General features: G+C 52.9%; 1 protein-coding gene across 4 annotated transcripts in view; it reads right to left on the reverse strand.

The window, feature by feature from the left end:
* The window catches only part of RBFOX3 (RNA binding fox-1 homolog 3), a 430,522-nt gene that overhangs the window by 329,430 nt on the left and 76,717 nt on the right, over positions 1-24,375 (reverse strand). Inside the window, exon 2 of one of the 4 annotated variants that reach the window (XM_043462461.1) lies at positions 19,004-19,121. The exons of the other annotated variants lie outside the window; for them this stretch is intronic. The gene's annotated coding sequence lies outside the window, so the exon portion shown is untranslated. The remainder of the gene's footprint in view (positions 1-19,003; positions 19,122-24,375) is intronic. 4 annotated transcript variants of the gene reach the window in all.

Here is a 24,375-nt window from a genome sequence, read left to right on the forward strand (position 1 = left end):
TGGCAGCCCACCTCCAAGGTGGCCCCTATAATTCTCACCTCCAGTCCTCTTACGTAGCCCCTGCTCACATCAGACCAGGGCTGGTCTGTGTAACCACGAGAACATGGCTGAAGTGATGGTGGATCAATTCTGAGGTCCTGTTATACTCACTCGGGAGGAAGCTGGCTGCCATGGCATGAGAACACTGAAACGGCCATAGGGAGTGAGGCCTTCCGCCAGCAGCCAACATGCTGACTGCAACCTCTAGAAAGACTCTGAGCTAAAAGCACTCAGCTCAGCCAACCCCAATTCCTGAATCCCAGAAACTATGAGCTAATAAGTGATTGTTGTTGGAAGTCACTACTTTTTAGTGTAACCCATTACAGAGCAATAGGTAAATAATCCAGGAATTTCCAAAATACAAATGGTGGCTGAAGACATGGCCATGGATAAGAACACCAAGTGAGAAGATGGCAGTACAGAACAGGCGATGAGAAGGAATACCTGAGACACCCCAGGAGTTTGTGGGAGAGAAAGGAGGAACAAGGACAGTCCCCCAAGAGAAGGAAGATGAGACTGCAAAATACCACAAAAGCCCAAGGAAGGGGTGTTTTCAGAAGGAAGGCAACAGATTCTTCAAAGAGGTCCAGCAAGATTGGACTTCTAAGGGACCCAGCTGTCTCCCACCATCTCCAGGTGAGACCTTCTCACTCACTGCTTCCTTGTGAGACTTCTGCCTCCATCCCATCTCTCATCCTCAAGTGGAAATCACATCTCTGAAAGGCTTTCCCTGACAACTCAAGCTAGCGTAGTCCCCAGTTCTGTGGTCACTCTCTCTTGGCGCTTGTTACAAACTAGTTATGTTTTGATTTATTTCTTTACTTAATCATGGTCTGCAAGAACTGGGAAATATCTGTTTTGTTCACCACTGTAAACCCAGCACCTGACATATACTAGGTTCTGGATATTTGTTGAATGAATAATCACATGAATGAACAAATGAATGGAAAGATCAAAACTCTGATTCTCACCTAGTGGCTCCAGACAACTGGTAGACAAACCATCCCTTCCCCCTTCCCCCCTCCACTTCACCACACCATGCTATAGGGGTAGGGCCCCTTGGCTGTGAAGAAAAACACAGTTGGATTGGGAGGGAGGAGGTGAGGAAGAGAGAAGACTCTGAAAGTAACTCGATGAGCTCTTGGGGAAGAAGCTGGAGGAAGTCCAAGTGGCCACCATATTTCCTCCAGGTGTTCAACAAACCTGGAGAGCCTGTGCCACGTCGACTAGGTGGTGGGAACCAAGGTACATCCTGCATGGCCCCTCAGGAGTTCACAGTCTAGTGGGGAAGTGGGCAAACAGACAGAGGCACCTAAGGGGTGAGGCTGGGAGGGTGTGTCCCCTACCTTGCCACCTCCACCTGGGAGATCTTGGGCAAGTTGCATAACCTCTCCATCCTTCACTGGCTCACCCACGAGGGGCCATTCCCACCATACAGGTGGTGATAACACCACTTTCTGCCCTCCACCTGCAAAACACTGAAGCCTGGGTGAGAGCACAGGTGTGCACTGCCGTGATGTAAACAGGAAGTTGCCGTACACTCTGATGGATGCCACGGAAGGGATGCTCAGAGCACCGTGGACGCAGGAAGGGAGGGGGTATGACCGACTTTCTGAAGGAAGTAACAGCAGAGCCAAGCACAAAGAGTGGAGCAGAAACACAGGAAGGAGGTCAGGTGGGAGCCTCGCCAGCTGACCGAGGAGCCCTGAACGCAGGGAGGTGGCAGGAGAGACAGGACAGCTGGGGGCTGAAGGCCCCGAAAGGCCCACTGAAGAATCAGCTCAAACCTGCCTGCAGGGGAGTCCTTTGGCCAGTGGCATGTATCAGAAAGTCAATCCCTCTGACAGACACACTTAGAGAGAACCCACCTTAGTATCACGGAGCTGGAGGTCAGTGATTTCCATCAGAACTAGGATGGGGGAGAGTCTGGAGCAGACCAAGTAAGCCCCATCTTCAGGCCATGTCTGTTCACAAAGCAGACTCTGCAATTTGGGCCCAGGGTGAAGGGCAGCCCACTCCCCACAGTTAAGCCTCACTCTGCCTCCCTGGGTATTATCCAAAGCCCACCCCCAGGAAAAGATCAAAGCCACCTCTTCACACCTGTCCCCTTTCTTCTGCCCTCCTGCAGGCAAGGGACACCAGCTCAGAAATGCTCTACTTGGCAGGAACGGGAACAGGGGAGTTACCCCAGCACTGACCAGGTTTGGCTTCTTGCTGCTGGCACAGTGAGACCCTGGCCAAGCTATCTACAGGGCCTGATGGGAGGGGCCAGAAACACCCTCCAGGAAGGAATCCCTGGGCTTCAGGAGTCAAGGGACCGGGGAACACGGGGGCAAAGGGAGGTGTAGACGCAGCACAGGGGGTGGAGATGTGGAAAGGGGAGAGAGCACAGGGTGGGGCGATGGGCACAGGGCGCAGGGAGGTGTGGGAGGCCCACGGGGGCTGAGATACCTGGAGATTGGGTCACTGGGTAGGGACAGGCTGCAGGCACATGGGTAGAGTCGCAGAGGGTATAGACCTGGGTCGGGGGTGGAGGAGGTGGGATGGAGTGAAGGGACTGAGGGAGGAGCGGGGCTGGGAGGTCAGCGGGGAGGCGTGGGGGAGGGGTGCAGAAGGTGGGAACTAGGTGGAGGGAGTTGGGGAGGGCTCAGCAGGTAGGGTCGAAGGGGCTGTCTGGGGTGGGGGGGCTGGGGGGTGAGGATGAGACTCGTCCGCAGTTGCTGCAGCCCCTCCCAGGTGGGCCGGGCAGACAGCGCAGCAGCACCACTGGATCAGAGGTTCCTTCTCACTTATCTCAGTGCTGCCCCGCATCCGAGGGGTAGAAGCATATAGCATTTGGTAATAGGATTTCGACGTTGAACAGCTGACATTTTCTCCAGACTGGCTTTACATCACCAATGGAGGGGACCAAGATCTTAACAGGATTCTAAATCTTACAAAGTGGAGAGAAATGGAGAGGGCAGAAAGGGGGACTCCCAGGGCTTCCTCCCGAGGACACTTCGATGCCTGCATGGACCAGCATTTTGAGGTGCTGATGGGAGGGGTGCTAAGGACTTTGGGGGGTGTAGTGGCCTTTGGGTCATAAAAGCCAGTGGGCCTGAGTGAAGACAGTCTTTGCTCTCGCAGAGCAGGAACCAAAATGACTGTTTTCCCTCCCTGGGGTCCTTCAAGTGCCCAACCTGGCCCTGAGTCCTCCAGTGTGTTGTGCACTCCCAGGTCTGGGGGTTTTCTGGAGCCTGACTCTGTCTCCTGGGAGGTTTTTTAAGTGTTCCCCCTGTTGGGCCACACCTCTCTCCCTGGGCACAGGGAATGCAGTTCAAGCCTAAGCATCCAGAAATAAAACTTAAAACGGTAAAGTGCTTGAAAATATATATATATATATCACTACCTACTGTAACCACATGTCCTTTGCACAAACATTCCAAGAATTCCCCAAGGGCCTTGCTATGGGATAATTCGCATAGTGATGCCCACCTCTGAGCTTCCCATATACAGTCTCAGGTGTTTACAAGAGCATCACTTGAATGCCAAATGCCTGTCTGCCCCTCACAGGAATGCCTGCCACACAGGACACGGACATCTTCTTGGATGATGAATGAGATTGTATGGAGCGGGAAATGCGCCGATGACCTTGCCTGGTTCTCTCTGGCCGAGGACCCTTCTCCTGTCTGTTCCTTTGCTGCCCGCTTTCAGCCAGGCACCTTAGCCCAAAGGAGCTGGGGTCTCACAGGCCTGAACTGGTTGATGCCATCATCCTGAGAGTCCTGTTAGGGCTGGAACTAAGTCCTAGGTTCACCTGCCGGCCTCCCATCACCCCACTCAGGCACTTCAGTGCCTCGTGCCAAATTAAGGAACTTTCTCGAGAGATGGGGAAGTTCCATATCTCAAACTAGGTAATAGTTACACAGATGCATACATTTGTCAAAACTGCTTGGTCTATATTGAGACCTATACATTTTGGGGACTTTCACTCTAATATTCTTGCCTGAAAAATCCCATGGACAGAGAAGCCTGGCAGGCTCCAGTTCAAAGGGTTTCAAAGAGTCTGATACGACTGAGCACACACACGTACACATGCATACATACGTAATACACTTCATAGTATGCAAATTACTCTCAGGGTTTTTTTTTCATTTATTTTTAATTGGAGGATAATTGCTTTACAATGCTGTGCTGGTTTCTGCCATACAACAACGTCAATCAGCCATAAGTAGAGCCATGCCTCCTCCCTCTTGAACCTCCATCCCGCCCCTCTAGGTTGTCACAGAGTACCAAGTTGTACTCAGTTTTTAAATTAAAAAATTTGTTACCTCCTGGACTGACAATAGACCCTGAGTCACAGCCGCTCTTTCAGGTCCCTGAGGCTTCAGAGACTTTCGACTTGCCAGAGTCAGCGACAGGAGTCAGATCAATACGTCTGGGAAGAAGCAATGATCAGTGTAATGATACTGCCAGTGTCCCGTGCTTGGGGCAAAGAGACTTGCCCCTGGGGGCTTCCAGCAGCAGCAGCAGGAGGGCCACAGCCGTCAGCACGCTGTCACCCGAAGCCTCAGCCTCAGCCCTCTAACAGTGAGAAGAAAGGAGAGAATGTGACAACTCAGGAAATGTCCTCACCCAGACCCCACCCTGGCCGCCTTGCATACCTGCAGCAGGAACCAGAATCTACACCTGGCCTTCTCTGGTGAGTACCAGGTAGCAATGGACACACCACGCCCAGGGCTCGTGGTGTTAAGAGGTGCTCTGCACCCAGCACCCACAGCTGCCCCTTGCCCCCTCTGGAGTACAGTGGCCACCCCATCACCACCGGGCAAACACCCAGTGTCTACCCAACCCCTCCTCAAGTCAAGAGAGGCGGCTGCAGGACTGCAGAGCACCCCTCTCCCCACTGGCCGCTACAAGGCCCTGGTCTCAGCCAGGCTTCCCTGGTGAAGCCAATGTGCTTCAGTTTCTGGGGCTCAGAGGGTCACAGTCAGAACAGCTATTGGTTCTTAGAAGCAGATGAGGACAGGAGAGATGCTGGCTGGAGAAGCAAGGGCGACCACAATCTGCTTCTTCTGCCTGCAGTTGCTTCCTTGGCCAGAGGCTGTCCTGCCCATCTCCTGCCCTACCTTCTGGGTGTGAAACTTAGACCAAGGTCTGGCAGGGAGGAAGCCTTTCTGCGCAAGCCCAGGTCAACCGGAACTCTGCAATGGCCTTCGGACTGCCCTCTCTGAGTGATCCTGGCCATGACAGCTGCTTTCCTAGGACCTCCCTTTCCTTCAGAGCTCCTTCAAGGCAGCATTCTTACTACCAAGAGATGAGTGTTAGCTCATGAGGAAAGGAAGACCTCTCCAGAGGCAACCTGGCTTGGTGAAATGAGGATTACACATCAGGAAGAGGCTAAGGACTCTGCAAGTAATAAATGCTGAAGAGGGTGTGGAGAAAGGGTATCCCTCTTACACTGTTGGTGGGAACAGAAACTGTAACTCTACTAAAAGTAGAGTTGCCATATGATCCATCCATCCCACTCCTGGGCATATACCCAGACATAACTAAAATTTGAAAAGATACATGCACCCCTATATTCATAGCAGCACCATTTACAATGGACAAGACATGGAAGCAACCTAAATGTCTATCAACAGATGAATGGATGAAGATGTGGTTTATATATATATAAATATAAATCCTCAGCCATAAAAAAAATAACAAAACAATGCCATTTGTAGCAACATGGATGGGCCTAGAGATTATCATACTCAGTGAAGTCAGAAAGAGAAAGACAAACACCATATAATTTCATTTATATGAGGGATCTGAAATACAATGCAAATGAGCATATACAAAACAGAAGAGCTTCCCTGGTAGCTCAGATGGTAAAAGCATCTGCTTGCAATGCGGGAGACCCGGGTTGGATCCCTGGGTCAGGAAGATCCCCTGGAGAAGGAAATGGCAACCCACTGCAGTATTCTTGCCTGGAGAATTCCATGGATGGAGGAACCCCGTAGGCTACAGTCCATGGGGTTGCAAAGAGTCGGACACGACTGAGCGACTTCACTTTCACTTTCATTTTCAAAACAGAAACAGACTCAGACCTATAGTTGCCAAGGTGGAAGGTGGGGTGGGGGAAGGAAAGATTGGTAGTTTGGGGTTAGCAAATGCAAACTATTGATATTATATAGGATGGATAAACAACAAGATCTTACTATATAGCACAGGGAACTATAATCAACATCCTATCACAAACTATAAATGAAAAAGAATGTATATATGCATGAGTCACTTTGCTATATAGTAGAAATTAGCACAACATTTGTAAATCAACTACACGTCAATAAAATTTTTTTTAAAAAAGAGGCTAAGGTCCCTGGAAATATCAATTCCATTTGTGTACTGAACTATCTGCCCATTTGCCATCCATCCATCTGTCTATCCATCAACCTGACCACCCACTCATCCATTCATCCATCCATTTGCAAAGTAACCCCAGTGAGAGGAAGAGAAGGCCCAGAACAGGGGCAGGAGCTGGAAGGCAATGCTACAAAACTGAAAGGTATAGTACCTAAGAGTCTGATCTTGGGAGTCAGATAAACTTGGATCAAAATCCTGGCTTCCCTGTCACTAACCTTTTCCAACTTCAGTGTGCTCACCTATAAATTGGGTAGTAATAATTCTCTTTTAGAGTTACTATAAAGAATAAATAAGACCATGTATACAGAACACTTCATTTAGTGACTAGTCCATTGTTGTTGTTGTTGTGTTCAGTTGCTCTGTCTTGTTCAACTCTTGGCGACCTCAGGGACTGCAGTACACCAGGCTTCCCTATCCTTCACTATCTTTCGGAGTTTGCTCAAACTCATGTTCGTTGAGTTGATGATGCCATCCAACCATCTCATCCTCTGTTACCCCCTTCTACTCCTGCCCTCAATCTTTCCCAGCAACAAGGTCTTTTTCAACATGGTAAGCACTAAATAAATCATATGACTTTGCAGTTTTTCCTGCTAAAAAAATGCGTGTTAGTGTGTGTTAGTCACTCAGTCATGTCTGGCCCATGGGCTATAGCCCACCAGGTTCCTCTGTCCATGGAATTTTCCAGGCAAGAATACTGGAATGGGTTGCCATTCCCTTCTTCTAAAAAGGTAGATTCTCTTTTTACACCCTCTGTGAATTTGGGCTCAACATGGGAGTTGTTTGGCCAACAGAAGGAAGCAGAAGAGATGGTGAGCCATTTCCAGTGCCAGGCCAGAATAAGCCTTGATTGTTTCTACTGTTCTCTGATGCCTCTGCTATTGCCATGATTGGGCCCCTGGTCCCAGGATGGGGATGAAAGATACATGAAGCAGGGCTGCTCCAGCTTGACCCAGCCTGGAGCAGAGCCACTGAGTCTATCTGCAGTCCCAAAGGGAGCCCAGCCAAGATCAGTTGACCCCCAGCTGACCCAGGGACTTGTAAGCAATGAAAAGAAATGATTCTTGTTTTAAGCAACTGATCTTGAAAATAGTTTGTTATACAGCAGTAGCTAACCAATACACCTACTCACCTTCGATTTCTCTATCCCCTTCTCCTGTCTCTGTATCAAAGACATTGCATGCGGGCTAAGTCGCTTCAGTCGTGTCTGACTCTTTGCAACCCTATGGACTGTCACCCACCAGGCTCCTCTGTCCATGGGGATTCCCCAGGCAAGGATACTGGAGTGGGTTGCCATGCCCTCCTCCAGGGGATCTTCCCAACCCAGAGATCAAACCCGAATCTCTTATGTCTCTTGCATTGGCAGGCAAATTCTTTACCACTAGTGCCACCTGGGAAGCCCATCAAAGATATTACATATCTTCTAATTGTGTCTCTTCTACAAAGTCAGAAAAGGAAAGACTTCTGCAAACAGATCACATGAAGCCTCAATTTCTGGCCTACAACGCCTGCTACCTCATCGGAAACAGGAAGCAACACTGCAGCTCACAGCATAGGCAGAGGAATGACTATTGAGAGTTCAGCAAGCTTGTCCATGGCCTGGAAATGCAGACACTGAGGAAAGTGTCTGTCTGTCCCATCTATCTGTCTACTTTGAAGTCGAGGTAATGCAATTTTCAGAATCTCCAGGGAGCTGGGTGCTCAGGTGGCGGGGAAGAATGAGAATTTGTCGTGGAAATTGCTGCTCAGCAGAGATTAGGGCTGTGAAGGAGGGTGTGTGGCTCTCTCCTGCAAGTGCGTTAGGGATTCTGCCTGGCATGCTTGCCGTAAATCACTTCCCATTCAGGCCGGCTGCTGAGGGGCCAAAGGTCGATTTTCCATGGTTATGACAACAAAAACTAAAATTGGGTCAAACCTGAAAGGTATTATCTTCCCCTGAGCCGCTAAATGCACAAGAGTAATGAGGTTGGTTAAGCAATATACCTCTGCCCATGCCAGTTTCTCGGAAGACAGATTAGCCAAGTAAGTGTGTGGCTCCGGCCACCCAGAGATGCCTCCACCTAAAGGTGAAAGGTCTGGGGCCTTTCAATTCTCTGACACCAGAAGACTCTCTGGCCACAGAGACCGGGTATCTGAAGCTCTCAGGAACCCTCCCAGCTACCAAGGAGTGGGGATGTCCGAGGGCGCCTAGAAACTAGAGCCCCAAGGGACAGGTTTCTCTTGCTTCCGAGTCCCCTTCCGTGCTGACCTCTCTTGGTCATCACCATCCATAGTCACAGGTTTGAACCCGTGAGAGCCCAGGGGCTGAGGATTCGCTTCAGTTCAGCCCCTCCCTCTGTGGAATCCTAGCATTTATCTGTTGCAGACACAATGCCAATACCTTGAATTTGCATAACATGCCCTTCTCCTCATAAATTATTGATTTGCATTCCGTGAGCGTGCACACACCCCGCCTGGAGCCCATCCTTCAAAGCCTCACTGTCAACAGGCTTCAAATTGGACCCATCATCTCAGGTTACACAGTATTTATAAACTGACCTGTCCCATCACTTGGAGATATTCTTAGAAACCACGCTGCCTCATCTCAAGAGAAGGGGAGAGGGAAACAAGAGAAGACACTGAGAGTGATAAGGTTTTCTTCCAGAATTGATTTGATTTTCTACTTACGAGACAGTTGTTATTAAAAGGGTGGGTGGAATATATTGGAAAAACTGTGGGCCCATCAGTGTCACCTGGCCAACGAGAAGTGGGCAGAGCCCAGGGGAAGGTCAGAAAAAATATGTCATTGCTCCTATTCGCTGGCCATGTGACCTCCAGGCATGTCTCAGCGAGCCTCCATGGTGAGCCTCGGTGCCTTTATCTGCAAAATGGGGCTAATATAACCTGTGTACAGGATGGCTAGAATGGAGTGAGGCTGGCTACATGAAAGGGCTTTTAAAAATCAAACTCTTTTCTGGACTTCCCTGGTGCTCTAATGGTTAAGAATCCATCTGCCAAGAGGACATGGGTTCAATCCCTGGTCCAGAAAGATCCTGCATGCTGAGGAGCAACTAAGCCCATGTACCGCAACTACTGAGTCAGCGCTCTAAAGCCGGGGACTCGTAACTACTGAGCCCATGGGCCACAACTACTGAAGCCCATGCACCTTGTTGCTTCTCCACAATAAGAGAAGCCACTGCAATGAGAAGCCCGCGCATGGCAACAAAGAGTAGCCCTCACTCACTGCAACCAGAAAAAGCATGCAGTGACGAAGACCCAGCACAGCTAAAAATAGGTAAACCTTTTTTTTTTTTTTAAATTAAACTCTATTCTGGTACCTGCTGCAACATGGCTGAATCTTGAGGACGATATGCTGAGTGAATAAGCCAGTCACAGAAGGACAAATACTGTCTGATTCCACTTAGGCAAGGTACCTAGAACAGGCAAATCCATAGAGACAGAAAGTGGGATGGTGGTTGCCAGAGGCTGAAGGTAGGGATGTGGGGAGTTAGTATTTGATGGGGAGAGATGAAGAAGTTCCAGAGATGATGATGGTGATGGCTGCACAACGATGTGCGTGTCTTTAATGTCACAGACCTGGATCCTTAGAAATATTTATAAAGGTAATATTTTTGTACATCTTACCACACACAAAAAATTTAATGACTATTATAGAAATGCAAAGTGATGTTATAATGACTCACCTGTAGGCCCAATTGGAAAGTAGTCTTTTATGAACATTCTGTCTCACACTTCCAGCCTCAAGATCAACACCTGGGTCTCCGCTGCCCAAAGAGCTGAAATTCTGTCTCTGAACTGGAAACATTCACTTCTGTTCCCTGGGTTCCCTATTCCTGTCTTCCCCAGACTGCTCATGCTCCTGAGCAGGGAACACAGACTGGGGAGGCAGGGAGGCCAGTCCTCCTGACTCCTTGTCCACTTGGATCCAGGCAGGCCTTCAGGACAGAAGATGCCACTGCCATCTCTGCCATCCTCTCCTGGAGTTTCACGGTGATTCCTTGAAAGTCCCTTCTGATAAGGAACAAAAAACTAGTGTCCCTTCACTTAAAAGTGGGCAGAGGGCAGTGAGAGCATCCATCAACTCCTGGAGCTGTCTGGTCCAACAGAAAGAGTGTGGATCTCCTGAGTAAGCTTACATTTTCTAGTTGCCACATTTTCTAGTTTTAAAACAAGTATCTTTGCAGGGATCCTCCAGTTAAATCCAATGAGAAGAAGCAGGGTCACCCAGTCCTGGGAGCTGCCCAGTGGGAAAGACTGTCCTCTGCCTGGCTCCCACAAACTCCTCCATGGCCGGCTGTCAGAAGCTCTCTGAAAGAAGGCGCTGGCCCTGTGGGATCAACAGCAGCTCCTGGGTCAGGTCGGGGCACAAAACCCTTCATCCAGAGCTAGAATCCAGCAAAGCCCTGTGCTCACGTTGACCCTTCATGCCCGCCCACCTTAGTTATTTCAGACAAGACACCTATGGGGGTGCCTGGACCCCTCATTCTGAGCTCCTGAATGCCCTCTCCTGACAGAGCTCCTGGGACTGGGGCCTGGGTGAGGTCACCAGTGCCATCAGGGGCTGCCTGTGCATCTAAGTGCCCAGTTACTAAAGCTTTTGTGGCACCAGAACATGTCTCCAGTCAGAACATGGCAGAGGAGGAAGCCAGAGGGAAGCATCCATAACAATCACAGCATATGTTTAAAAGCCAGGGCTTCTCCCTTGCCCAGTCAGAGGACAGCCACGCAAGCAGATTCCCTCACATTTAGTGCAGCTCACTAGCGAACCCCGTGGTGCGTTTTGTTATGACACCGTGCAAGTTTCTGTTGCCTTAAGTGACTACCAACTGAGTGGCCAGAGACAACTGAAGTCTGTTCTCTCACAGAGGAGGCCAGAAGTCTGAAGGCAGTGTCACGGGGCTGAAATCAAGGTGTGGCAGGACTGCGTTCCCAAGAGGGGCCCTAGGGAGGAATCCATGGCCTGCCTTCTCGGGCTTCTTGGTGGCCTCAAGGGCTCCTTGGCTTGTTGCTGCATCCCTCCAGCCTCTGCCTCTTTCGTCACAGGCCTTCTCTTCTGTTTGTGTCAAATCTCCCTTTCCCCCTCTCTTGTAAGGACAACTGAGATTGCATTTGGGGCCCAGCTGGATAATGGAGGATAATCTCTCCATCCCAGGGTCCTTAACTTAATCACCCCCACACAGTCAGGTTTTGTCATACAAAGTAAAATTCACGAATTCCAGGATTGCCCCATGGGTATCTTTCAGCCAACAACAGATACCATACGACACCAAAACCATATGTCAATAGCATATGCATGTGGGGATTAGATTAGATTTGAGTAGATTAGATAGATTCATTCCCTGGTGACAAAGCTGGCCACCGGCCACAGGAAACCGTTCTTGGGGAGGTGCCAACTTAGCCTAGTGAAGGCCGATGCCCAGCAAGGTGAAGGGCTCCCAGGGGGCAGCTACTGCTGAATGTCCCCATAGCTCAGTCTCTGAGGCCAAGGCAGGCAGAGAGGTCCACCACTCCCTGGGGAGGGCCATCCAAAAGCTGTCTGAGTGGGGAACCACCAAAGTGCTCTGTACCCTCAGCCATCAGCATCGTCACCATTGCCAGCTCAGGTGAGGGTCTGCAGAAGACACTGCCCGGGCCTTGCCATGTCCCCCGACCCTTAACACGCCAGTGCCCAGCCCTTGGACTCCCAAGGACCACTCCCAGTACCAGTTCTTTATCAGAGTCCAATCAGAAGGCAAAACCAAACATTCATTTTGCCTTGAAATTACTGGAGATGCTTCATTTAAAGAAGTATTAACTATTACAGGGAACTGAGATAAAGGGGGATTGGTGAGTGAGGTAAAGCGAACTCTAGAAACATGAGATTAGCAATACAAGGATCTGCCATTACTCTCAGGTCTGAGCTAGAAGAGACTCCAAGGAAGGAGATCTCCACCCTCACCCCCAGGCTGAGACCCAGACTTTGTGAAGGGGACACAGCTACATCCCCCACCACCACCCCCACAAAGAACTGCCAGCCTCTGCCTGGGGCTCTCTCCATCTTCCAGGGCCTGAAGGCCTGAGGTCCAGGTTTTATGCCCCCGAGCCGCCTCAAGAAGGAATGGCACAGATGGGTGCACACATATCCCACCCCTCCCCATGATGGGAGAGCCCTGGGGGACACGTTCTCGCTGGTCCCCAGAGCCCCAGTGGGATAGGCTCCAGCTGCCCTGAAGACCATGGACTGTCTCTCTTCCTGTTCCTCTCCCCTTCCTCTCCATCACTGCATGCCCTTGACCACTTATCTCAGGGTCTTCTCTTGGGAGCCCCCAAACAGAGACACAGGCACTGTCAGAACACCAGGGAGGCACAGTTAGAAGAGGCTGGTAAGCCTGGAAGAGTCCGGGATAAACTGAACCCAAGGAGGTGGCCAAATGGGACAGTGCAGGATTGTTTAGTCAACCTGTTCGGTCAACCTGTTATGGAGGGTTTATGATGAGCATTTTGACAATGAAGCTGATCTATATCACTGCCATCCTTTAAGAGAGGTGTTGGATGCTTTCTGAACGTTTCATTGAACCCACACAACCAAAAGCTTCTGCCATTGCCCCCATCTAACGGTGGAGAAAACCAAGGCTGAGAGTGCATCCCGGCCAAGGCCATACCACCAGGAAGAGGCCAAGGGTGGACTCAAGCCCCAGGGACCCCATCTCCCACTCCCATCCAAACCCAACACGTAAATGCTTACAGCTGACCAGGTGAAATTCACAGGCTATGGATGAAGATAAGCAGAGAAAGCAGGCATCTGAGGGGGAGAAGAGGAACCCAAATGAGCAATAAGGAAATAGAGACCCTGAGTTCCTGCAGACCAAGAGCAACCCCAAGGTCTCCACGTGGAAGCTGCCTCCTGCCAGAGCAGAGGGGGAGCAGGAGGGAGGAAGCGGCAGGAAGATGGTCAGGAGCAGCAGGCGGGACCTGAGGATGCCGGTTTCCTGCCCAGCTGGACTGCAGGGCCCTTCTGAGGACATGGAGAAGGGATGAGGACTCTCAGCTGTCACTTGGCTCCCGTGATCACTAAATCACGAGTCACGGGAACACTGGAGGAGCTGCCGCGCGGCCATCTGTCCTGGGGCACTGGGAAGCAGGGGCCTGCTGGGCAGGAAGCTGGCTTGGGTGACCTCCACGTCCTGGCCCATCCTTGGGTCCAAGTGCTGTCAGACTTCCCGAGCAGAGACCCCCATGTTCTGGCAGCGCTGCCCCTGGCCACAGAGTACCTTGGCCCGGTAAACAAATATTGAATCCTGGATGGTGGGAGAAAGGCCGTGTCGAGGGCAGTGAGGTCCTGGGCTAGACCTGCCCTTGGCTCCATCCTGGGTGCCGCGGGTTGGGATGTGGCGGTGGGGCAGGGATGGCATCTGCCAGCCCAGCAAGTCTTGGCAGGATGAAAGCGTTAGGTCACAGAGAAGCAGATCAGGAAGGGGGGTGCACAGGGCCCATCTCCGGTGATGACCATTCCAGGTGCTGCCCAGTGGAGGCCCCAGGATGGAGAGGATCTACAAGTCTTGAGCCACATCATCCCAGGAGGCTGGTTGTCAAGGGCTGAGCCTGGTGAGGACTGGCCTCTGGGACAGCACAGGCTGTCAAGCAGCTGCCTGAGAAGTTAAAGAAGACACCCGCTCTCCCCCGCCCCACCTCCAGGAAGTAGTCTGCACCCTTTGGTGGAATCTGAGAGGCGGGAGAGTAGTGGAGACTGGTCCTGAGCGCAGACATCATTAACCCCCAAGAGAACATTCCCGCAGCAGCCTGGGAGCCTTCATGGTTGGTGGTAGATTTTATCTATTATTTATTCATTCTTGCTGGAAAGAGCCTCACAGCCTGACCCTAGGGGTCCATAATGAGAGTGAATGGGGTGGCAAAAGGGGCCCGCAGTGGGGTGATCACCCAGCTGGGGTGGACAGGGGACATCAGCACCAAGTCAGTGGCACCGGCCGGTCATACCCTTTCCCAGCATGGGGCCCCCTGTCGGGTCGTTGGGGGCATCCAGCACTGGACCCAGACCTCCTCTGCTGCCTCTCCACTGCAGGTCTCTTGGGACGGGCGAGTCGCCCTGCCCTGCACGGCCCCCCGGGCATCAGATCCCTTGTCGTCATTCTCCCCAGCTCCCTCCTCCCTCTGTGCATCCTCACCCCTCCCACAGTCACCCCACAGCAGTGCTCAGGGCCTGCCTCCTCTGGCTCTGCCAAAGCTGACTCCACTGGGGTTGAAGTGCGCACCCCTGCCCCGGCCTCCCAGTCTTGTCCTCTCTACCCACCCAGCCTCCCCACCAGGCATGCCCAAGTCCTTGACTTTCCCTTGGCATCGCAAACACAAGACTCAACAGCACCTATGGATCACACCTCCAGCCAGACCCTGTGCTCTGCCCTGCCTACTGCTTGGGAGCACCCGAGGTGTTCTGGAAGCCACTGATGCCTGGGCCCTCCCCAACCAACTATTCAGAATCCAGGGAGGGAGGTGCTGCAACTCTTAGCACTTCAGCTGACTCTTAGGTGAGGCCTGAATGGCCAGCACTGATGCCCAATCGACCATAGCCATGAAGCCACAGGGGGGTCCCCCTTTGTGGGCAAGGGGCCCCGCAGGGACAGGCACGAGAACAGCCTGGTGTCAGTGTGGTGGTGACCAGGGAGACAGGACTCAGCACCTTGTATCTCCCCGTGGGTGACCCTTAGCAGGACGTGCAGAGTCTTTGGAGACGAGACTGATCAGATGACAAGAGAAGGGCCCTCCTGTCCTTCCCACCACCTGCTCCACCTGGCCCCATGCCCCCTGCAGACCTCACGAGGCCATGCTCAGATTATGAGGACGTTTGGGTTCATTGCAGCCCTGGCTCCTTGCCCCAGCTACCCTGGGGTTCCCAAGGGCACTGTGGGCATCTAGGACCACCAAGAGGCCTGGCAGGGGATCATCCCTGCCATACCATCAGCAGGAGTCCAGGGAACCCTCACCCCAACCTTCCTCTCCAGGCCAGCAATCGTTCCATCATTCTGTCCATCACTCCAGCCCCTCGGGGAACACTCAAGCCAGAATCCAAGGATAGGGCCCGGGGACTGGGAGCTCCAAGCAGTGTGGGGAGGAAGCAGGGTCCCAGCCTGTGCTTCCACGGACCCAAGGACTCCGGGCTGGCCGCTCCATCCCTCTCTGAGCCTCAGTTTCCAAGCTGTCAGGATGGGGCCAGCACTAAGTAGTCAACGGAGTCCTTTCCATCCTATCGGGCACAAAAGCCTTGAAGTAAGGTGGTATTGCCAAGTATTTTCTAATAAGCATATATTCCTTTTATAATTAGAGAAAAACAAACTTCATGACAAGAGTAAATGGCAGTAGAGGCCATAAAATTACCTCCGGGCCCCAAGGGGTGCTATGAATGGCCTGACACAGCTCAGGGAACAGCCAGAAGTCAGTCCTGCTGGTCAGCCAGCCAAGTTTCCCACAGGGGACGAAGTAGCAGCATTGCCTGGTACAGACAGTGGTACCTTGGAAAATTCGCTGAGCCCACCCTGAGCGTAGTACCTCCAAGACCATACCCCAGGAGGGTTGGCAGGCTTCTTGGGAGGTTGGCTCCCAGCCCTGCCGGAGAGGGGAGCCCTGGCCTTCCAGGACCCAGCCCTCACTCTCTACAGGGGCCCTCCTCCTACCCACTCCCCAGAAGGGCAAGCAGGCAGAACACTGGGAAGGGTGAGGAGCCCGGCCACTGCTGGCAGCCAGCCACCATGCCCCCACCCCCCACCATGACACGCTGCTCATTTCTATGCACTGTTAGCCCCACCAGATCCTACGACCTTGGCATTTGGGGGTCACAGGAGAAGAACGCCGTGTGTGCACAGCGCCTCCATCTAACGCATCAATTAACATTCCCTGTGCAAAAGTTGGGGCTGTAATTACAGCAAGTGATTAACAGGCCAAGGTAGCCTGTCTCTGAGGGAGTAGATTAACAGCAGAGGTTGGGAGCGCCTGCACTCACCTCGGAATCACCGGTGCGTCTTAAACAGGGGCCCCGGTGCCCTGAGAGCTGGTGATTAATGGAGGGGATGAGAGTGGGGACGTTTCCCTGGCACCCATCGCCAGGCTTTTTGCTCTTGGCAGTCACCGTGCTGGCCAGGTGCGGGGAAAGGGAAGGCAGGCCGGCCTTGAGGCAGAGCACGGGAGCCCCAGGGGAGGGTGCAGGCCTTGCTCTGCCTGCCCCAGGCTGCGCGGGCCCTCCTGACTGCAGCTTCCCATTGAGCAAGAGGCAGACGAAGGTCAAGTCCGCAGGGTCCGTGAACACTGGGAGACTCAGTCCCTTCACTAAACCATGTGGAATCTGGGACCACCCCTCACCTCCCCCGCTCCAGGAACACGCAGGGCTCCGCTAACAGGCAGAGACTGCCGCCAGGACGGTGGCCATCCCAGCAAAGATGCCCAGGTCAAGCACAACACCTGCTCATCTGGCAGAGGGAGTGGAGGAGTCCGGAGTGGGGATGCCTCCCGAAGATGAAGAGGGAAAGCGGGGAAAGACACCCCCAGCAAACTAGGTGTTTACAGGTGCATGGGTGTCAGTACATCCAGGTGAATCAGCACACATGTGTGTGTGTATATGTGTGTGTGTACACAGTGGGCTGACGTTACCTATTCTTCCAGGGTTAGACCACCCCTGTCCCCATGTGTGGTGCTGGGCACAGGCATTTAGGGCCCAAGTCCTCCCCAAGAGGCTCTTGGTCTCGCAGAGATGGTCACAGAAACCTGATAAATACCTGAGGGCTCAGAGGGTGAGGTTTGCAGAGAGCCCAGGGCTGTCCCGGTCTGCCTTGAGGGATGGGGGCAGGAAGGGAGAAAGAGAGAGGCAACCCGAGATGAACTGTGAAGTCCACTGGGAATTTATCCGTCAAGTGACAGGTGCCAGGCATGTGTCACCACGAACACGGCCACCGTGGTAGGCCCCCGTCCTCACGGTGAGACTGTGCCGGCTGCTTGGGGTCACGGCCCAGCACAGCCACAGGTCAGCTGTGTGGCCTTGGGCTCTCGCTGGCCTTCAGTTCCTCTACTGCCCATGGGAGTGAGGGGAGCTCCCGCCTCGTGGAGGGACACAGCTCACCTGCCAGCAGCTCACAAGTTCCCAGAGTGGCTCTCTCTGTGGGTGCATCCAGGCACACACCCTAGTGGACCTCTGGGTGGGTCTACCCCGATCGCCCCTCTTCATCCAGTCACCAGATCACCCCTACTGTTGGTAAGTCACTGTTTCCTCTGATCTAATCAAAACAGTGGCGCCGTGATTGGTCCACAGGTTCACCTGTGACCTCAGCAGACCATCCCAGACCATCTCTAGGGTTTCTACGTTACTAAAGGGCCCTCCACTCCCCTGGAATCACTAGACTTGCCTGAAGGGCACCCAGACGGCCTGAGGGCACATCTCCTCCAATACCAACCTCAACTGGCAGGGGAGCCACTGGGATGCAGCCAACAAGTAAGGGCCCTCTCTCCCCACTGAGTCCCCGCATCCAGGCACGCGGCGGCCAGGCTCACTCCAGCCCTCCCGACGACACGAGCAGCGGAGGCAGGGATCTGAAACTTGCATCCGGGAGATTCGGGACCAGCACACACTGCACACTCGTGCTTGCCCAGACGGCCATTTGTACATGCAGGGCACTGCTTGCACTAGCGTGTGCTAGTTACCCACTGAGCCTCCACAGAAACCCATGTGGTCCAGACCCACCCCACTTCACTAACCAGGAGGTCACTTTTGCACCACCACATACATCCTCCAGGTGCTCTGAAGCAGTTAGAGCCACATTGCACCCTTTTCCTTCTGGAGACCCAGTATCTATGAAGGTGCTAACCATCCAGTCAGTTAGTGGATGAAGACCTTAAACCAAGGTCTTCTCCCCTGAACCAACCTGAGTCCACATTTCCACATGCCCACGGCCAAGAACCTTCCCCAGGACAACAGAGAGAGAACTAGAGCAGGGTCTGGCTGGCCAGGAGGGTTAGCTGCTGCCGTATCAGTCAGCATCCCCAGACACGACACTCAGCACAACAAATGAAAAAAAAAAAAAAGAACTATTTCCATTGCTGAAAACACTCCCATCCCCACAGTGTTTAAGATGCAAAATAAGAAGGGATAAGCATGCCACACTTCCTCTCCTCTGGCCTCGCCTCCCCTCCCTCAGCCCCCTACCTTCCCTTGAGGCCCCTCACCCCTTCCCTGGGTGCATCTATCCTGCTCCCCAAATGCAAGGTCAGAAGACTGATCCTGGAGGGGTCTCCTTACAGTGGGCATTGAGAATGAGGCAGAAGAGAGTGCTGGTCAAACGTGAGGAGTGGGCATGAGTCCACACGTGGGGGATAGGCAGCCTGCGGTGGGCATTTCATTGAATCACTCCTGAGGGACAGGCCGTTGTCACTCTGAACTGCAGGAAGGCATCTCAGCACAGTGTAAGCCTGCCTTTCCCTCTGCTGGCCCCCAGCCTCTGCTCCAAGCTCCTACAAGCGTGGAGCCTAAGTAGGCAGATCTGAGCACCGAGCCGCACCCATCTTCCCTCCTGTTTTAAGGCAATGCCACCTGAGGACTCACCCCTTCCAACAGGGTCCTCTCTGCAGCACTTCTAAGACTTCTCCTGTGTGCCAGGCACTGGGTACAAATGAGAGTTTTCTGTCCCCACAGCTTGTAATTCCACCAAGGATGAGAGATGCTGAAACACAGAAGGCAGCAACCTGTTTTGGGAGTGACTGGTCCTTTGCCAGGTCCCTCCACTGCTCCCAGGACTCCCGTGAACCCCTGACCAAGGCTGGATGCACCACAGTGTCATGCTGGGAACCACTGGACCTGTGACTTGCTCCCTGCTACCCCCAACCTGGACCTCCCTCAGCACCATGCCTCCAGTGGGATTTTCAAGGAGGCAGAGAAGATGGAGCACTGCAGAGCAGTTTTCACGGCTACAGACAGAAGTTTCCAGGCACAGTGGGCGGCTTGATTCCATCTGATGAGGGTGGAATGGGACGGAGCCAACAGGCAGTGCAGGATAGCAGAAACTCGACAGGCTTGGGGACCCAAAAGATGTGGTCTTGGGACATGGTGCTGACCCTTCCAGAGGGACTTTGACCAGATCCCCTGATGTCCCTTGACCTTGATCTCCCCATCTGTAAATGGAGGTGCTGAAAGACCCTGATGCTAAGAAAGATTGAAGAAGAGAAGGAGGAGAAGAGGAGAAGGAGGAGAAGAGAAGGAGAAGACAACAGAGGATGAGATGGTTGGATGGCATCACCGACTCAATGGACATGAGTTTGAGTAAGCTCCGGGAGTTGCTGATGGACAGGGAAGCCTGGCGTGCTGCAGTCCATGGCTCGCAAAGAGTCAGACACCACTGAGCAACTGAACTGAACTGAGAGGATTAAATGGAGATGGCCCAGGAAGAGCTGCTTCATGAATATTCATGACCAGACCAGAGGGACTGCTAGCTCCAGGCTCTGCTTGAGCCCCAAGTTGGGAGGGCATCTATAGAGGGGGCCCCTGGACCATCTTCTCTGACTGGCAGAGATGATACGGCAGGGAGGAGGAGAATGTTCAAGTAACTCGGATGGGGCTATGGCCTCTGGACTGTCCCAAAGCGCACTAGAACATTGTTCATTGCCCATGAAAGGAAAAAGTGTGGTCCATCCACATACAGAATATTATTTAGCCTTAAGAAAGGAGTGAAGCACTGACAAGGTTACAACACAGATGAACCTTAAAAACATTACCCTAAGAGAAATAAGCCAGACATAAAGGATAAATATTATATGATTCCACTAATATGACATCCCTAGATGGTGTCGCACAGAGTCAGACATGACTGAAGTGACTTAACAGCAGCAGCAGAAGCAGCAGAATAGGCAAATTCATAGAGACAGAAAGTAGAATAGAGGTTTACCAGGGGCTGGAGCTCCAATACTTTGGCAACCTGATGCAAAGAACTGACTCATTAGAAAAGACCCTAACACTGTGAAAGACTGAAGGCAGGAGCAGAGGACAACAGAGGATGAGATGGTTGGATGGCATCACCAACTCAATGGACATGAGTTTGAGCAAGCTCTAGGAGTTGGTGATGGACAGGGAAGCCTGGTGTGCTGCAGTCCACAGGGTCACAAAGAGTTGGACATGACTTAGCAACTGAATGAGGGACCGGGGAAGTCAGGGGGCCACTGATTAATGGGCAAAGTTTCTCTTGGGGATGATGAAAAAATTCTAGAAATAGATGGTGGTGACAGTTGCACAAGAGAGTGAATGTTCTTGATGCCACTGAGATAAACACTTAAAAATGACTCCAACTGTACATTTTATGTCATGTGTATTTTACCACAATAAATCTTAAAGAAAAAACTCGTGCTGGACTCTGTAGGGGAAGAGTGGAGTGCAAGAGGGGCCTCCATTCTGCTGACCAACCACTCACTCACTAAGCGCTTCAGTTACTGGGCAGAGAGGGCCTGTTGTCAACAAGGCTCTAACAACTGACTTCAGAAGAGGAACAGTGGAAACCCCGCCTGCCCACCCTGGCCTCTCACCAGCTCTAGAGAGAGAGGATTTGGGGGAAAACTGCTGTGTTGATGAGCTGGGGTTAGTCATGATTTTTGTAACATCAACAGTAACATCAGAAAATTTCCACTTCCAAAGACACATTACCCTGCATCCTGCCTCCCCACCAGCAACTTCAGGAACCCCTTCTGCTGTTCTTGACTCCACGCCATGCTCCCTGCAGATGGCCGGCCTTCTTGAAAGCAGCTGGCCCGAGGTCTGACCGGGAATTGATCCTCAGTGCGGACAGGAGGCCTCCGGAGAAGGCCGACAAGCCTCCAATAATTACGAGGAGATAAGACTATCAGGTGTAATTAAACAATGTCCACAGGCAGACCTCTTGGCTACAGCCTTTGTCCCCCATCCCCTCCTCCTTTTCCCCGAGACTGCAAAATAAATTATCCTGTGAAGTCAGCAGAGGTTGAGCTATGGAAACAATTAAACAGAAATTAAATCTAATTCATTTATACTCCAAGCACAAAGTGGATCATGTAGGTTTTTTTCTCTCCTTCCTCTTTTCGCCTTGGTGTTAGAGAGGACTATTATGGGAAATTAATCATGAAGCGAAGCAATGAAAGTGATCTATCACTCGCTAAAGTGCACCGACCGACTGTATAGAATCTATTATAGCAGCAGGAAAATGTAGAGGTAATGCAGTTTGGAAGAAGGGAGACCAAGGAAAGAGGGGTTCTCCGAACTGAGGTCCGAGTGACAGCTGGGCCAAGGACCCGCTTCCTCCAGGTCAGGGGGTGCTAGGCAGAGGTCCACCTCTGAGTTCACTGGGCTTGTTCAAGGTGTTCCTAATGACGTGAGACTCACCTTACAGGGGAAAGCCTGAGAAGGGTCCTCCAAGGCCAGCGGGGCTTGGACCTGGGGGTCTGAGGGAGAATCTGCTTGATTCTCACCATTTTCTTCAACATAGAAGTGGGGGCAGGGGTGTTGCTGCAAGGACAAGCCCCAGGGAGGAGCCCCACGAGAATCAGCCAGGCCTGTGTCCCCACCTACAAATTGGGGGTGATGCCACCTGCCCTGTTTCCCCTCACATGAAGATGAAATGAGCAAGTGGGTAGGAAAGTCTGCAGGAAGCACAGAGTGCAGAGATGCTGAGTGGCTGGCGGCAGGCCCAGTGAGCCATGTTCCTGGTTTCCTGCTTTCAAGAAAAACAATTTCAAAAATTGTTTTCCCATCGTGTGGAGGAAGGAGATGGCATAAGTGGAATATTTCCTCCCAAACAAAGGGGGGCCAAGGCTGCCAGGGCAAAGAGCTCAGAAGCACTGGGAAGGAGGAGGCTGGCCCAGGGGAGGCGTCTTCAGGATGCTGAGCCTAGGAACCGCTGGGAGAAGGCCTGGGGCTGGTGGGTACCCTAAAGGTCTAGGGGCACCATGCCCCAGAAAAAAGGAAGTAAACAGAGGAGCTCAGGGGTTGGGAGGAAGGTTGAGCTTTGAACTCGGCATAAAAAACGAAGAGACAAAGGCCGCCTCCACTCTGCTGCTCTCCTGAAGGGCAGACAGCCCTCTCGGCAGATGGGACTGCCCCTGGGAGCCTACACACCCACTGCTGCCCCAGGGCTCACTTGCCCAACCGAGGCCGGCTGCCATGCTCCCGGGCAGGTGCCAGGGGACAGCCGGAACGGGAGAACAAGGCAGGAGAGACAAACCAGGTGACAGGTGAGAAAAGCACGTGCAGCTGTCTCCTAAACCCTCTCATTTGAGAACGGCCCTGACTTCACAGCCCAGCCCAGAGTCAGGCCCCAGTCCCCCAGGGTACGCCTGGAGCCAAGCCCTCACAGAAGAGGCAGGGGCAGGGAGGGGCCAGTCCCCTGGGACTCAGCCCCTCTTCCTGCCCACTCTGCCACCCCTGTACTAAGAATGGGGCGGGCCCCACTCCCCTGGATTGTCTTCACTTTACCTTGCCTGTCCGCAAGGCCAGAATCATCTTGGGGCCTGTGCAGTATAGGATTAGCTTTCCCCAAAAAAAGGTTTAGCCCTTGCCCCTGGTTCCTATGAGGTCACCTCTGAGCCTTTGGAGGGTCTTTGTGAGTGTGTTTACCTGCAGCCTTACCAGCAGCCAGATAGTCTGTGCTGACAGTGTGGTTTGGGGTGGGGGCCTCGGGCCATGCTGTATCAGTTTGACCTCTTGGGGGGCTGCAGACAAAGGTCAGCCATGTGGGTGGTCAGTGAAGTCTATGTGGTCAACTCCCAGTGAACCCTCTGGACCCCAGAGCTCAGGTGAGCATCCCCAGGTGGTGAGTGCTGTCAAACATGGTTCTGAAAGGATTGGGGGCCGTCCTCAGGACTCCACTGGGACAGGAACCTGGACACTCAGGCCAGATCTCACCTGGCCACTGCCCTGGGCGCCTCATCCCACTGCTGACTTTTATCTGTGTCCTTTCCCTGGGGTGGACTGTGATCGTGGGAGTGTAACAGCTTTGCTGACTTCCTCCCGTGAATCACTGGACCTGGGGGTAGTCTCAGGGACCCCTGAGCCTCAGTGACTCACAAGGCATAGTAGGAGCCATTGGGTCCAAGTCTACCCAGGCAGTTGAGGAGAATGAGGCCAGAGTTAAAGGAGTTGCCCAAGGTCATATAGGAAATGGGAGGCAGGCAGGACCAGTGCCCCCTCCCTGGGACAGTGCCTCCCCTTCCCAGCTTTCATCCTTGTCGCCTCCCCCGGGGAAAGGCTCACTGGAGAACGTATCCACAGACTGAGTGAGTCAGTGGGCGGAAGTGGAGATGCCGGCACCAAGGCTGGTCCCCACCGGCCAGAGATAGAGAAGGAGCAGAGTGACTGCCAAGACCTTCCGTCCCCAGGGCTGGCACTAAGGACGAGGAGAGTGTTAGGCCGAGATAGGAAGCAGCCTGCAGCCGCAGTAAACCGGGCTGCCCTCCCCAGTGTGCTGGGGGCCCCAGGGGCAGGAGCAGAGATGCTAATTAAAACCCCAGCACAGGCTCCCATGGGCAGACTCACACACTCCACAATGCCCTCCCCAAGCTTAAACATCAGCCTAGCATCCAGCTCCCCTCTGCCCCGCCCAAAGCAAAGGGACACAGGCCTGAGAGTGACTGATGTCCTCTGCCACTTGAGCTTGGCACATGGGCCTGGAGGCATCCAGCGTCACGCCACCAAGAGGCCAGCCCCTGCCACTCGGCCTCAGCTGGCCAGGCATGAGGGCGAGATTAGTGCTGGGCGCCCCTCCAAGGCTGCAGGAAAGAGCACGGTGGGCGCCTCTTCCAGCCGGGGCTTCTACTTGACGTGTCACCTTGTGAGCGAGGGGTCTCGACCAGGACCGGCCACGTGAGTTGCAGGCCTCAGAACAAAAGGAAAACTCCAGACCTTTGCTCACATTGCAGGACAGAAACAGCAGAGCTTCACATCAAGTGCTGGCCCTTCTGAGC

This window comes from Cervus canadensis, chromosome 1 (genome assembly GCF_019320065.1).
Source record: "Cervus canadensis isolate Bull #8, Minnesota chromosome 1, ASM1932006v1, whole genome shotgun sequence".
NCBI lineage: Eukaryota > Metazoa > Chordata > Mammalia > Artiodactyla > Cervidae > Cervus > Cervus canadensis.